Source organism: Elephantulus edwardii, unplaced genomic scaffold, assembly GCF_000299155.1.
Source record: "Elephantulus edwardii isolate Elephantulus edwardi_28Jun2011 unplaced genomic scaffold, EleEdw1.0 scaffold00039, whole genome shotgun sequence".
NCBI lineage: Eukaryota > Metazoa > Chordata > Mammalia > Macroscelidea > Macroscelididae > Elephantulus > Elephantulus edwardii.
Genome location: NW_006399789.1, coordinates 10,725,013 through 10,741,409, shown reverse-complemented (window position 1 = coordinate 10,741,409; position 16,397 = coordinate 10,725,013). Strand labels below are relative to the sequence as shown.

Below are 16,397 nucleotides of genomic sequence, written 5' to 3'. Positions count from 1 at the left end.
TGTCTCTGACACTCCCATCCCAATTATCCCAGTCACTGAATCAATCCACCTCGTAGAGGGCGTTCCCCTCCTGCACTGTCCCTCCACCCTCCCAAGAATGATGTCCTTCTCCAAGGACTGGTCTCTCTTCACAACATGTCCAAGGTATGTTAGACGGAGCCTCAGAATCCTTGTGAAAGAATATTGTCCAATATTTGCTGAAAGATGAATCCTCTTCTTGGAAAACAACAGGCTTCAGTGTATCTATCAACAATCATAAAGACAGAAGACTGGCCAACATTTGTATTGCTGTGCATGGGATCAGTACAAGTTCAAGGCAATTTGAAAGTGACAAGTAACTATATGTTTACACATATACACAGACATAGATAGAGATAGAGATAGAGATAGAGATAGATAGAGATTAGATATAGATATAGATATAGATGATATAGATATAGAGATAGATTAGATATAGAGATAAGACAGAGATAAGATACAGAGATAGATAGATATAGATAGATACACACATACACAAAGAAGCATATATATCCATATATACAAACACAGACAAATAATGCAGCTTATTTTTTCCCCAAATTGGACAGTTACTTCATCCCTTAAATCTGGTCTTGCTTGTAAATTTAGAATAACGTTTATAAAATAAGAAATGTTCTTATACCATTTTAAAACCATCTTGAAATTTTTAAAAAGAGATATATTAGTGGAAAGTAGTCATATGGTTTTAAGAAGGACTTGACTAAAAAGAATAGGTTTAAATAGAAACAGGAGAGGTTTGGTTACACACAAGAAGAGTCAGAGAAACATACTCAAATCCTAGGGTCAAGTGCAGCCACTACTGTAGATTTCTAAGGAGAAGCAACAGGGGGAATTCTCCCAGAATAATTTATGTCCTTAGTGCCTCTCATGGATTCCTTTTCCCCTTTCTAGAAGTATCCCTCCGAACAGTGTACCTTGGTGAGATGCAATCCACAGGATAAAACCAAACCGCACTGATTCTGGCTTATAGAGACTGTGCAGAACAAGGCAGGGTAAGCCCATCAAGTTCCCAAGGCCGTACATCTGTATAGAAGAAGACAGCCGTGTCTTCTTCCTGTAGAGCCCCTTGTGGGCTCACCAACATTTAGGTTAGCAGCTGAGCTCTTTAACATTGCCCCAGCAACATCAAAGTTAACAATTCTCGGGAGTAATTATTAATTATTAAAAAATAGAAAAAAAGAAAATGGATACCTCAATAGTTGTGGTAATCAAGGAATTATATATTAGAGCACCAAAGAATCAATTAATTAAAATAACAAAAAATATGAAGCATGGACCTGCCTTTGAGGAATGAAGTTCTAGTGGTGTAGACTTAGTCTTACACTTCTGGGAACATTTTATTTCTTTATTTGATCCTTTCTTAATTGGCCTAGAAACTCTTCTGACAAGAATCATAATTATCTCCCATTCCTGGGAATTAACACTACCACCCAATGCATCCTAAGGATGGGAAATTTCCTCCTGTGAGATTAACTGCCTCCGAAAACCTGCCAGCAGGTCAGCTATGAGTCGATTCCGACTCTATGGTGCACAACAAAAAGGCTATTCATATGAAACACAAAATAATGTACATGTTTTTAGCTTCATACAAACAAAAAGATAATAATAATAAAACTAAAGGGCTAGCAGTTAATATACAGTTACATAGAATGAGATGTACCACTGTGATATAATTTTAACCATAGTGATCAATATAAAATTTATCCCACAGCATAGAAATGTTTCTAATACATTAACAAGGGGCTAGGGGAAAGGGAGCTTCACTAATATATAGTCATGAGTTGCATATTATCTGTTTGGGAAACACCTGACTTTACATGTCCATAAAGTTCTATCAATTTACACATCTAGAGAACAGGACCTTGTGAATACAAACAGCTTCCTGAACACAAACTGTGTATTTTTCTTTATCTCTTGTATAAAAAGAGATCACATTGTCAGACATATAATGAATGGTACAACATATTTATAACCTACAATGCCTACATCTGTATAACACAAACGCTTATGTTATAGGCTTATCCACTATACATCTGTATACTTCAGTCTGTATAACACAAATGCTATAGGCTTACACATTATACTTTCTATCTAAAAGATTTACCATATTATCATTTTATGCTTCAACTCAAAGATTCACTTATATATACTGCCATGGAGTTGGAATCTACTTATACCTGACCTTCCAAAGGATTTCCAAAATTGCAAATTACATAGTAGGAGACTGCATCTTTCTTTTGAAGAGAGGTAAATGGATTTGAACCATTAAAGAAGTGTGGCCTTTGGGTTGTTGTTGTTGTTGTTGTTATGTGCCATCAAGTTGTTTGCGACTCATAGCGACCCTATGTAAACAGCCCTAAACCATCCCAATTACCCCAGTCACTGAATAAATCCACCTCATAGAGGGTCTTCCCCTCCTGTGCTGTCCCTCTACCCTACCCAGCATGATGTCCCTCTCTAAAGACCTGTCTCTCCTTACAACATGTCCAAAGTATGTCAGACGAAGCCCCAGAATCCTTGCCTCCAAGGAGCAGCCTGGTTTAACCCTCTCTAGGATGAATCTGTTTGTTTTCTTGGCAGTCCAGGCCTTTTGGTTAGCAGTGAAATTCCCTAGGAACTACACCACCAGAGCTCTGACTCAAAACCAGCAGCGTCCAAGAGTAAAAACCAAATAAGTGCAAATAAGTAAGTAAATAAAAACAATAAAAAGAAAGAAAACCAAGGTAAAATCACAAGATAAAAAATTTATTAAAATAAAGAAAACCAACCACATCCAGTCTTGTGTATGTCACTTTTTTATTTTTCCTTGGTTTTGGAGCCTAATCTGAATCATTTTCCTTTGAAAATGCTACTAGGAAGTACATTTGGCTTCCAAATGCAGTAAACCATTTTTAGCTTGAGTAACAGCAAGAGGCTAAAGAGGGCATCATCTTAGACATGGAATAAAGGTTATGCAGAAACATCAAGGTAGAAAAGAAGTGAATTCTATTGTTTGTGGTTTAGTTATGTTATACCTTGTGGTAATCATGACAAGCTTCAAAAACAAAGAAAAATTTCTCCAAGTTGTTAAAAGATCAACTCTCTTGAATGTTACAAGAGTGATTGAGAATTGGAAAATGACTCCTATCAAATCCTGAACAATTGTTAACAATGACGATTAAGGCCATATTACTAACGATGTGGAGTAAGAACCAATTGCTGGATCAAGGACCATCCAAATAGCTAATGTGGGTCAGAAAACAAGCAGCAATCTCTCTTGGCAAGCTGGAGGTCACTTGTGAAGGTATGAAGCTTGTTCAAGAGGCTTAAAGAGAAAACAAGAACAGACTATGAAACTACAGTAACCCTTTGTCCAAGTCTCACAATGTCCTTCTTCACAGAATTTATTATGGGCTTTAAACAACACATGACCATGTATACTATAAAAACCAAATACTGCATAGCATCACTGTTAAAAAGTAGGTCTGACCTAGGGGTTTGGGAGGAGAATAGGATAAGAGTATAGAAAGTGACCATTGCGATTGTTGAGGCTTGCCTAGCCCTTGTGGAATGGGAGCGAGACAAGCCCTTTGTGGATAGGCCAACATGCCTCACTTGCACGGTCCCATCCCTCCACATAGTTGGTCATCTATGCTAGAAAAAGCCATATTGAGAGACAAAGTCCACAATTATTCTTGTGTGATTCCTGGGAAATAACACTTTTTTAAAAAAATTATTTTTAATGAAAGTTTGCAGAGACTTAAGTTTTCCAATCATTCATTGTTGCAATTTTCTCCCTACCCACTCCCTCCCCGCAGTTCACTCTTCTTTGAAAAGTAAAAGAAAAACTCTTTCATTATCATGCAATCCCTTCCCCCAATTCCACTACACGATGCGGCCTTCATTCTGGACTCCTGTCATGACAATAATACCTAATCATATATCTCTTTTGGACGGTTCTCTCCCTCATCTGTTTCGGTGCAGTGTACATCGTTCCTCCCCTCCTTCTCCGTCTTCCCTCAATCCTGATGTCAGTCCCATTTTGCAGAGGTGGCCCTGTGCAGTATTTGTCCTTTTGTGATTGAGCTGTTTCACTCAGCATGGTGTCCTCCATGGTCATCCATTTTGCATATTTCATGAGTTCCTTGTTTTTTCGGTGCAGCGTATTATTCCATTGTGTGAGTGCGCCACGGCTTCTCTATCCATTCGTTTGTGTTGGGCACTTGGGTTGTTTCCAGCTCTTTCCTGGAATTAACACTTCTATAGACTCATTGGGTGATTCTATTCACACTTGGAGTTAAGAACCACAATATTGAAATCTCACCATTCTGTGGATCTAGGAAAAGTCTTTTCTCTAGTGTCTACTGAGGAGCAAGAAATTGAAATTCAGGCACTAGTTTATGAGGTCAAAATAAAGATTAAAGAGGGGGCACCCGGATTTGAACCGGGGACCTCTTGATCTGCAGTCAAATGCTCTACCCCTGAGCTATACCCCCTTCTACAACAGTAAAGACTAATTAGTATCTTTCACCTTCACAGTCACAGCCATACTACCTGTAAACCATTGAGTTGACTCATCTGGATGGACCTCTTGGGAGCTACCAGACCTGCTTTGGAGAGAACTCATAAAACTGTTTCACAACACGAGACAGGTTTTTGTCATCAAAAGACCAGCACCTTGTGGTCTCCCTGAGTTCAGTCCTGAGTGTGGAAAGCAGCATATAGAAGTCTTGACATTTACTGTTAATAAGATTCAAGTCAAATGCATGGCCCATTATGGTAGACACTTAAAAAAATTACAGAAAGAAAAAACCAACGAAACAAGCAAAACACTCCAAAACAAACTAACAAAAAGAACTGAAAGCGGAAAAAAAAAAAAAAAAGAAAGTGACCATTGCTTTGGAACAGATGAAAGAATGAGCTATCTAAAAGGAATATATGATTAGGCATCATATGTACAACAATAAGGGATATATCATTGCAAATATGACTGGGGTGGGAGGAGTAGGTAATTGTGCAACAATGAATGAATATTAAAAAAAGTGAACTGGGGGAGGTGAAGGAAGGACAAGGGGGTAAAATGTGCAATAATGAATGAATGAAAATCTAACATCTCTGTAAATGTTTGTTAAAATCAGAATTTTATTTTAAAAAAGTCATGAACTAATAAATGTATATAGTGAAAACTGGAACCATTGTTTTGTGTGCTGTCAAGCTAGAATTGACTTATAGCTGCTCCTCCTATGGGTTTTCAGAGACAGATAATCACATTGGAGAAGATTGTCCATCCTTCCCCCAATGAACAGCTGGTGGATTTGAACTACCTTCCTTTGAGATTGCAGTGCAGCTTCTTAACACTAGGCCACATTCAACAGAATGAATATAGATGGTGAAAAATGGAACTGAAATATGAAAATACAAAATAGTTAATGTTTAAAGAAAGTAGAATTATTTTTAAGTTTCCCAATAATGATTCTTTCTTACATTTTCAAAAACCATGGTAACCTCCAACCAGGAGAAAACAAAATAGATGAATGGACCTTCTAAGAATCAAATCCCTATGCACATCCAAAAACTTCGCCAACAGGTTAAAAAGGGAAGCCACCGACTGGGAAGAAGTATTTGGTAATGACATATCAAATAAGGGACTTATATCCAGAATTTATAAATTACTTGAGTACCACAACAAGATAAAGATATATAATCCAATAGAAAAATGGGCTCAGGATACGAACAGAGACTTCACCAAAGAAGACATTCAGATGGTTAACAAGCACATGAAGAAATGTTCAAAATCCCTAGCTTTAAGAGAGATGCAAATTAAAACAACTATGAGATATCATTTCACCCCAGTAAGAATAGCAAAATTTAACAGAATAGCAAGCAACAAATGCTGGTGAGGTTGTGGAGAAATTGGAACCCTTATTCACTGTTGGTGGGAGTGTCAAATGGTGCAACCACTGTAGAAGGGGCAGTATGGCGCTTTCTCAAAAAGTTGCAAATAGAGATACCATTTGACCCAGCAATTCCACTACTGGGAATATACCCCAAAGAGACCATAACTGACATCCAAGCAGATATATGCACACCCATGTTTATTGCAGCTTTGTTCACAATAGCAAGGAGTTGGAAACAACCTAAGTGCCCATCAACAAACGAATGGCTAGAGAAGCTGTGGTATATTCACACAATGGAATTCTACACTGCATTGAAAAAGAAGGAACTCATGAAATATTATTCAAAATGGGTGACCCAGGAGGACATTAAGCTGAGTGAAGTATCCCAGTCACAAAAGGACAAATACCCCATGGTGTCACTGTTGTAAAACAGTACTGACTTCATTGTTGAAGGGGACTGAGAAAGATGGGTTCAATAATGTAAACTGCATTGAAACAAATGAGGGAGAAAACTGTTTTAAAGGGATCTGTGATTTTTCTTTTACTTTTTTTTACTTTTCCAAGAGGGGATTGTGCTGGGTGGGAGAGGGGGAGAAAAGTGCAACAATGAATGAATGGAAATCCAAAGTCTCTGTAAATTTTCATTGACATTAATAAATAATAATAGTAATAATAATAATAATAATAATAATAATAAAACCATGGTAAAAGTTCAGGAAGGAGCCTATGCTATTAAAGGACATATGAAATGTGAAAATAGAACTTTAAGGTTACCAACAAACTCATAATAAGAACCTTTCCTAAAACATGTCCTAAAATATGTGAGATGAATCTTCACTATCTTTGTTTCTAAGAAGATACCAGAAAAGAAAATGAGCAGAAAATAAATGGACAGAAAATTTCAAAGGGCAGCTCAAGAAGACAAAGGAAGGCATTATAATGGAATGTGCAAAGAACTGGATCTGGGGAATATAAAGGGAAGAACTTGCTCAATATTTCTCAAACTGAAAAACACATTTAAGTCTCAGTTTGCAATATTGAAAGGTGCTATGAGAAAAACATTGAATGATCCAGGAAGATCGTTGATATTTTGTTTGAAATGATCCAAAATCTTGAATGATTTTCAAAAGAAGATGATGCCACTGTATGAAAAAGAATTGGTCAACACTGAAAATTTCAGGAAGTAACATAAGATAAAAAATCAAAGGTAATAAAGGACGGATTTCAAGCTGTAGTGAAGGCACTGATAAAAATATCAAACCACAGGAACTGATGAGACACCAATTGACATGTTTCAACTAACAGATTTAATCCTGGATGCACTAACCAGTCTATATCAGGAAATCTGGAGGACAACGACTTGGTAGACTAATTGGAAAATGTCCATATTTGTTCCTGTTACCTAGAAAGATGATTCAACAGAATGTGGAAATCATTAAGTAATATCACTAATATCTTGCTTGTTAAAACTGAGTAGCACATGAGGCACTTGCTGCAGAAGGTCAAGGACTGTTGTCTTCACTATGGATTGAAGCTTAACATAAGGAAGACAGAGATTCTCACTAACTGGGCCAACTGGTAGCTTCATAATATACAGAGAGGAGATTGAGATAGTTGATAACTTCAGTTTGATTGTTCTATAATCAACACCTTTGGCACCAGCAGTCAGGAAAATCAAAAGACAAATTACATTGGGAAAGTCTACTGTCAAGGACTTCTCTAGAGTACTGAATAGCAACGATGTCAGTCTGGAGACTAATGTGTGCCTGGTCTAACAAAAGGCCAAGGTCTTTGCAATTGCTTGTTATGCTTAAGAGAGCTGAACAAAAACGAAGGATGGTAGAAGAAGGACTGATTCTTTTAGTCGTGGTGCTAGAGAAGAGTGTTGAACATGGACTGTTCAACATGGCCTGTTGAACTGTGGACTGCCAGGAGAACAAAAAGATATGTCCTGGAGAGGATGAAACCAGGCTGTTGCCCGGAGGCAAGGATTTTGAAGCTCTCTCTCACATACTTTGGGCACATGGCCAGGAAGGACCAGTCTTTGGAAAGGAATATCATGCTTTGAAGGATGGAAGGGCAGAGTAGGAAAGAAAGAACCAGGATGAGATTGTTTGACTCAGCGACTGAAGAAATTGTATTATGTCTGTTGGAGATGATAAGATTAGTTTAGGATAGGATGGAGTTCAAAGCTAATATACATAGGGTTGCTATGAGTCACAGATGACTCGATGGCACATAACAACATCACTAATATTACATGCAAGCATAATATAGCTGAAGGTCATTTAAAAAAATTAGGTAGAACAGTATATTGACAGATAACTTCCAGAGGTTTAGGATAGGTTTAGAAGAGGCTGTGGCACAAGGAATATAATTGCTAATGCCAGATTGACGAAAAGCAGAGAATCCCAGAAGAATGTAGATTTGTGCTTGATTGAATATGCAAAGGTATTTGACTATGTGGGTCATAAAAATTATGGCTAACATTGAGAAGAATGGATAATTAATTGACAATTATCAATATGAGAATAATTGTTCTCTTTAAACTTTCGCTCTTCATACTTTTTAAATTTCTATGATGAGCTAATCATCAGAGAAGCTAGACATTACGAAGAAGATTATGGCATCAGGGTTGGGTAAGATATATCAATGACCTCCATTATGCATATTGTTCTGTGCCATGGAGTTAGAACCAGTTCATAGCTGATCCTCCACCAGGTGTTCAGGGGCAGTTAATCACACACGAGGAGGCTACCTCATCTTTCTCCCATGGAGCAGCTGGTAGATTTGAACAACTTACCTTTGAGTTGTAGGTGCAAGTCCTTATTAGTAGGTCCCCAGAGCTCCTTATTCTTGTGATAGCTATATCTAAATCAAGAAGGTGTTGTCTGAATAGAGCAAGGGAACATTCCATGGTTTAAAACCAGGGAAGGAGTGCATCAAGGCTGTATCCGTTCTCCATCCTACTCAGTCTGTATGCTGAGAAAATCATTAGAAAAGCTGAACTTTATGAAAAGGAGTATGACATCAGAACTGAAGCAAGACCCATCACAACGTGCATTATGCAAATGACAAAACCTTTCTGAAAATAGAGCCACTGAAAATCTTATAAAATACAGTTTTACTCTGGAGTATATGCAGTTTTCACGAATCTAATGGATGACAAAGGCAAATGGCTGGCCAGTTGGTTAGTAACATTAATGCTATAAATAATGTCATTGATAATCATTTCAGTATCTTACAAGGGCAACTGAAGGAATTTTTAAAAAAAAAAATCCCCAAGTGTCTAAGTAGGAGATGGAGACATGGGGCCTTGAACATCTCCTGAAAAGGGCAGAGAGAGTAAGAACAGCACAGCCCCTCACTAGTCCAGAGCAAAGAGTAGATAATGAGCTTGTATCCCAGCTTCACGGTGCCTATAGGGCCACACTAACAGCAAGAGGTTCACTTATTCATTATTGACTCACAGATTCACAGCTGTGATACCAAGAGTAGGGTTTATTAGGGAAGTAAGTTGGAGAGTGGAGAGGCAAAGAATATCACCCAAAGCAAATCCAAGTTTTATAGCTCAACATTTCCAAGGCACAAGCCCTTAATTGGTCCAGTCTCTGGTTTCAGTTCAGTAGTCAGATCCAAATCATCTAGCAAGGTTTACCTCTCAGAGCAGTTAGAAGTCAGCTTTTCCTTCAAGCATCCAACAAGAACACCTAAAACTTTAATTATGGCTTTTATCTCAGAGCTCCTTTGCTTATACCGTGCCACAGTTTCTCCACAGCAATGCCACGTTCTGTCCACCACCAGAGTCTCACTTTCTCCAGGGTTTTTCTCCAGTCTCCTTCAAGTTTTACCACCACTAGTCTTGCTAGCTTCAACTCTTGGTTGCCTCAAGTCTTGCTGCCTAGTATGGGAAGCACTCTTTCTATTATCCTAGTCCCACAGTTGTTGATGATTTGCAAGACCATGCTGATTTACAAGATTATGTGTCTGCAATTAAGATAGTTGGAGACCAGAGGGGGCTAACTACAATGGCTCTAAAGTGCCAAATTTTAGGCTAATACCACACCAAGACATTAGTTTTCATTTTAAACTAAGAATATTTGAAAATGCGATTAATTTTTTTACTTCAGAATAATTGGTTTGGTTTAACATCTTTTCAACTTTTATTGCCCTTACACACACTTGCAAGAATCTCTGGTGGCATAGTCCATAGCATGTTGCCCTGCTAATTGAAAGGCCTCCCACCACTGGTGGTTCCAACCCACTAGTGTCTCTGAGGGAGAAAGATGAGCAGTATCTTTCTGCTAAGATTTACAGTCTTGGCAACCTGATGGAAGGTCCCTATGAGTCAGAGTCAAATCTGAGGCAGTAAGCTTGAGAGGGTTTTTTCTTATTTGTTATTTATTTCTTTAGGTGCATCTGCTAAGATGGCAAATAAAAAGGCAAATCTCTAGTTCCAAATGATATCTATTTCTGTGTGTTTTTATGTTGATTTGGTAGGTTAAGTCAGAACAGGTTTATATGCAGCCTTATAGGCAAGAGAAGGCATTCTTATGGCACTGGGGTGAAGATGTTTGACTCTTAGATGAAATGCTGGTTGTTTAAACTCAACAATCACTCTGTAGGATAAAGATAAGGCAATCTAATATCTAAATCATTTACAGCCTTGGAAATGCTAAGGGGCAGTTCCACCCTACCCAACAGATTCACTGTGAGTTGGAATATTTAGGATGGGGGAACTGAATAATGGCTTTTGTTGGGTTTTTTTTGGGGGGTGTGCTGTAGTGATTAGTGCAGGACAGGGTGAAAGTTCAATACCTTTTCAATGATTTAAAAACTGCATGTGCAGCAAGGGAAGAGGATTGCAATGAAGAATTTATTGTCAATTTTGAAATGAGAAAATTTGCAGACCATGTGAAAGTTGTTGGAAACTTGAAGGATTGTAATCTGAAGCTTACTGTACTTGCAATGCTCTTTGTGTATTTAGGATTTTTAATATACATTCTCATTGGATCTCCATCCACTTAAACGCCTGTGAAATGTGCAGTGTGTTATACTTCATGATACACGAGTGAGCTTCAGGCCATAAAGCAGTGCGGTCAAAGGTCATGTGACCTGCCAGAGCCCAAGCTGGCCCTAAAACCCTAGTTTTCTGATTCTGGATAGAATGTCATTCACTGGGCCATATTCTAAGTGCACAGAGCAAAAGAAAGGACATTTACTTATCCCTCTGCAAGAAGTTTAATCCTCTGTTTATGTAATGAATGTTTTCTAAAGGACTGCATCATTTAAAATCTGGCACAGCGTAATGACTATAATGGGTGATAACTTTGGATAGCTGCAGACTCCCACCCCTTAGTCCATCTAATATATCATATCAAGAGCAGAAAAATGGGAGTAGAGGGCCGTTTGAGAGCACTGTTATTTTTATTCCCTATGTTCCTTCATAAAATATAAACAAGAAAATTTTTATGATGTAAATGGAAAGAAATCAGAAATCTATACAGCCATCTGGCTGATTGAAGTATTTTTTTATAGCATCTTTTAAAGAAAGATCAGAAAAACTCAAGATTATATGAAAATAAGTCAGTACGGAAACTACTGATGAGCTGACCATTTTACTACAAAGCTTGTGGGGTTTCAAACAGCTAACAACTTGCAGAAGAACTGTGGATAAAGGCACACTTCCTCCAGCATGGATCCACAGCCTAGCAGATGGAGATCAGACTTCCCATCAGCCAGCTGAACAAGTGAAGTGGGTCCGACTCCATCCCAGAACTGTATGGAGTTGGCTTAATGAAAACGGCTTTGTGTATTGCCTTTGGTAATTTGCTGAGGTGGAGGGTGAAGCAGTGACCTTATATTTAATTATATCAAAGACTCAGTGGTAATTCTTTTGTTTGTAGTAACAGGGTTAATAACATCTCCAAGTCCAATGGAACCTTCCAGGACATGTGGACTCAAGGTTTCATTCTAGCTTGACATTCTACTGAGAATTGGCCTTTCCACTCAGACATATTGAATGAGAATCTACAGTGTAACAAAATTCTCAGGGATTGCTATTATGTACCAACAAGTTGGCACCAGCCCATAGTTGACCCTATAAGCTGGTTTCCAGAGACAGTCAATTACACAAGAGGAGGGTGCCTCCCCCTCCCCCCCCTTGGAGCAGCTGGTGGATTAGAACCTCATACCTTTGTATTGGCAGCACTGTTCTTTATCATAAAGCCATCAGAGCTCCCTGGGGATTAAGATTCAGTATATCTGGGGCTGTTGTAGTGTTTACTGTTGTAAGGCAAATCTGTAGTGAATGAACCAGTTAAAAGCTCTGCTTTGACGTCCTCCTCAAAAAAACCCCTAACCCAAAAAACCTCCCCACTGCACTTGAGTCAATGCCATCTCTGACTTGACTAGACTTTGCCACCAGAACTCCTTTGAGTTTTTGAAAGCACTATATTGTTCCCTGGCTTCAATGTTTGGATTCTGATGAAGCCCTTTTCAAGCTTCCTTCAGCTGAAAGAGGAGTCTAAGGAAATCCTCCTTCAGCCAAATATATCCCATAGGCCAGGATATATTTGGCTGAAGGCTTTATGAGGGTCTGTCTTCAACACTAGGTGTGCAGTGGCTCAGGAATGCATGTGATTTATAGTCAGCAAGGGATGCAGACCTTTCTGTCTAGGTCTCCTCTTTCAATGTTAAAAATACTAGAAACCCAAGTTTTTTATAAACCTTCATTAAAATATCAATAAGAAATTAAAAACAAATAACAAGATTATGCAGAATGTAAATAATAAACATAAAATTCAGAAAAAAACCCCAACAACAAAAAATTGCAGGAATAAGACTTCAATTTCAGTTAATAAAAAGACAAAGAGAAAAAAAAATACATTATGTATTTAAAAAAAAAAAAACATATAAAAGGCCCCAGAGGGAGGTTAGAAAATGAACACATAACTAAGAAGAGCAAGAAAATTAATAGGTGAGGCCACAAATAAACAGCATGCAGGGCAGAGCAAAATCAGGCAGAGGTGTAAGTAACCCGCTAGGGGTGAGGGCAGGACAGGGGCGCAGACAGTGTGGGTTTTTCCATTTTCCTTCAGGAGTCTTTTTTGGACTTGATGGCCTGGTTTCATGGTGTGAAAATATCCTTGTTATGACTCCTGCATTTAAACCAGTAGTATGGAGTTATAGCTACTCACTTTCTAGAAGTAAGTTTCCTAGTGTATACTGCATTTTAATATATTAATGAAGTTATTTTTATTTCCTGGTTGTAATAATTTAAAGAACAAAATATAATTGTTTAAAGTATCATTTTCCTAAATTAAAATTGTTTTAAATTACATTAATAAAGTCTTGAAGAAGTGAAACAATATTATCTCTCAACGCATGGCCCTGGCGTCGGAAGAAGTGACTTGTAGCTAATCACCCGGTGGAGGTTTGGAAGCTGTAAGTCACATGGGAGGAGATTTCCCATGTTTCTCCTGTCGGACTGCTGATGGATTTGAACTGCCAGAGAGACACTGCCGTTGGCTTGGTAACTCCTTACATACTATGCTATCAGAGTTTCCTTCAAACACCACAAAATCTTTCTTCTCCACTTCGTTATTTTCCAATTCTAGTCCCTGAGAAAATGGTAATCACTAAATCAATTTGATGCATATTCTTCCACTGGAAATCCAATTACAAAACAAAAAAGTTGAATGAGATTTCACTGTTTTTATTTGCGCTTCCCTGGAAATGTGGTAAGTACTTAAAATAGTTTATTTACATTTTATTTTTAATTTCCTATGTAAACTCAGAAGTATTAGGGAGAAGATTTGTGAATTCCAGGTGTATTAATTGGCTAGGGAGCTCCTAGCTCATTCTGGTATTGTCATTACTTTCTCATTTTATCAAATTGTCATCAGCTAGTGTGGTCTATAAGATTTCTGCCTTTTGGAATTTTATGAAATATGCTTCATGACCTCATCCTTGGTCCATTTTTGCAACTACTCCATTTATGCTTGAAAAAATGTGGGTATTTTTGTTTATTAAACACAAATTTCTACATAAATAAAGTTTGTTTCTCTGTCAGTCTAACCTACATTTTTGTCTTATTAAAGTGCCAATTTCTGGGACAAGAATAAAACAAAATATTTTCCTCTCTGAAGTGAATTTATTAATTTTCCTTTGTAGTTCTATATTTAAATATTATTATATTGCTAACTGTATGAAGACTAACATTTTAATCTTTTAGTAGTTATATTCTTCTATCTTCCTGATAACATTTTCCCTCTTATTTTTTTCATCTTGTTATGTGGCATCCAGTCAACTGTGACTCATAGCGACCCTCTGCGCAATAACTCTGAACCCTGTCCTATCCTGAGCCAAGATAACTGACTCTGACACACTCACTCCCAATATCCCAGTTACTGTGTTAATCTGTCTCATCCAGGGTCTCCCTGTCCTGTGTTGTCTCGCTACCCTTTCAAGTATGATGTTCTTCTCCAAAGACTGGTCCCTCTTGGCAACATGCTCAAGGTATGAGAGACAGAACTTCAAAATCCTTGCCTTCATGGGGCAACTTGGTTTCACCCTTCCAGGAAAAAAACCCTTTTGTTTTCTTGGCAGTCCGTGGTACATTTGATGCTCTTCTCCAGCTCCACAACTCAAAGGCATCAATTCTTCTTGTGCCACCTTTAGTCATTGCCCAGCTCTCTGATGCATAACATGTAATTGCAAAGACCATGGCCTGGAGCAGGCAGACCTTAGTCTCTAAACGGACATTATTGCTCTTTCGCACTTTGGAGAGGTTTCTGACTGCCTATTTTCCCAGTGCAATTTGTCTTTTGATTTCCTAACTATTGGTGCCAAGAGTGTTAATTGTGGAGCTGACCAAGCTGAAATTGTTAACAACTTCAATCTCTTCTCCATCTATCATAATGCTGCCAATTGGCCCAGTGGTGAGAATCTTTGTTTTCTTGATGTGGAGCTTCAGTTCGTATAGAAGACTACAGTCCTCGACCTTCTACAGTAAACGTTTTATGTCCTCTTCAGTGTTGGCAAGCAAGGTTGTGTCATCTACATAATGCAGGTTGTTGATAAGCCCTCCTCCAATCCTGATGCCACATTGTCTTATATGTGATGTCTGTTTTTGTTGTTGTTGTTGTTGTTGTTGTTGTTGTTGCTTTGTGCCATGGAGTCATTTGTGACTCATAGTGACCCTATGTACAACAGCCCTAAACCGTGCTCTATCTATGTGATGTTTACATGGGTAAAATGACTTTTTTTTCAGACTTGGTGTGGAACATCTTTTCCCATATTTTTTACCTTTCTAATCCTTTTGGATAACCAAGTTTGCAACATTGCATATTTGAAAGTTCTTTCCTGTGATCATTTTGAGCTGTGGTCTCTCATCCATAATGATATACCTTACTTTATAGCTGCAGAAATGAAACTGAATGTGATTTTGTCACTTAAGGCAGAATTGAGAGATGACATTGTATGTTCAAGCTATTATTTGATCCAATTTAATGCTTTCATTAACAGATTTCTTTCCTCATCTGTACTTCAGAAACCTTTCTTTCCAGCTTATTTTATTTAGATATTGAAGGTATAAGAAATGTGGTACAGAACAGAAGTTGTAGATACATGGAGATGTTTAATTGCCATACACTCACTGAGAAACTCAAGTTCATTCTTCTACAGACTGGAAGTTGATGCCAGGTTTACTGCTACAACCTAAATTTTACTAGCAAGGCATTATTCAGTAACAATTTATACAGTTGTGTTACTATTTTTCCAATTACAGTCTCAAAAAAAGATCTGCCTAACTTATGAACAATTCTCTTAGACAGAACTGCTGATAACAAGACAACGTTGCTGTACTTCTGGATGATATATTGACAATATGGATATTCTTCTTTCTTCCATGAAAAAAAAAGCAAAGGCCATTAACTAGCCTATTAGGAAGGTCTTCCACAAACTAAGAAAAATGTAACTGAGTGTCTCGAGGTTATTACAGGTAGCATTTACAATATACTATTTTTAAAGCCGGGGATAGTGGAGGTAAGACACAGAATTATTCATAGACTTACACTTTATTTGCTTCCTTATTTTATTTAAAATATTCTCACTTCATATTCTGTGTTTTATTTTTACACATTAAATACAGAGTTTATTTTCATTTGTAGGTTATCAAGTCCAATCTTAGGGCTTTCAACTAAAAACAGCTTTAGTGTGAATTAAGTTAATCTCATCACATGAACGTTGAGGGGTTCTATGATTTTCTCATTTTCCTGCATCAGCACCATAGCAGAGCTGATATCAGATGATAGGGTCAACGGATGCCTAGGCTATAGCTTACACATCAATTTATATTTACTAATGGATGTCAGAAGAGACTCTGAAAATTGCACTGGAACACAGAGAAGCCAAAGCACAGGGAAGAATTCAAGATACTAAAGAGTTGAATAGAAGATTTCAAAAGGCAGCACGGGATGA

At 37.8% G+C, this 16,397-nt stretch overlaps 1 protein-coding gene and 1 non-coding gene across 2 annotated transcripts in view; both read right to left on the bottom strand.

Moving 5' to 3' along the window:
• Positions 1-16,397, bottom strand: part of SGK1 (serum/glucocorticoid regulated kinase 1) — a 204,735-nt gene that overhangs the window by 98,445 nt on the left and 89,893 nt on the right. The window lies entirely within an intron of this gene.
• TRNAC-GCA lies at positions 4,443-4,514 on the bottom strand. The gene has a single exon. It is a non-coding gene; the product is annotated as a tRNA-Cys (tRNA).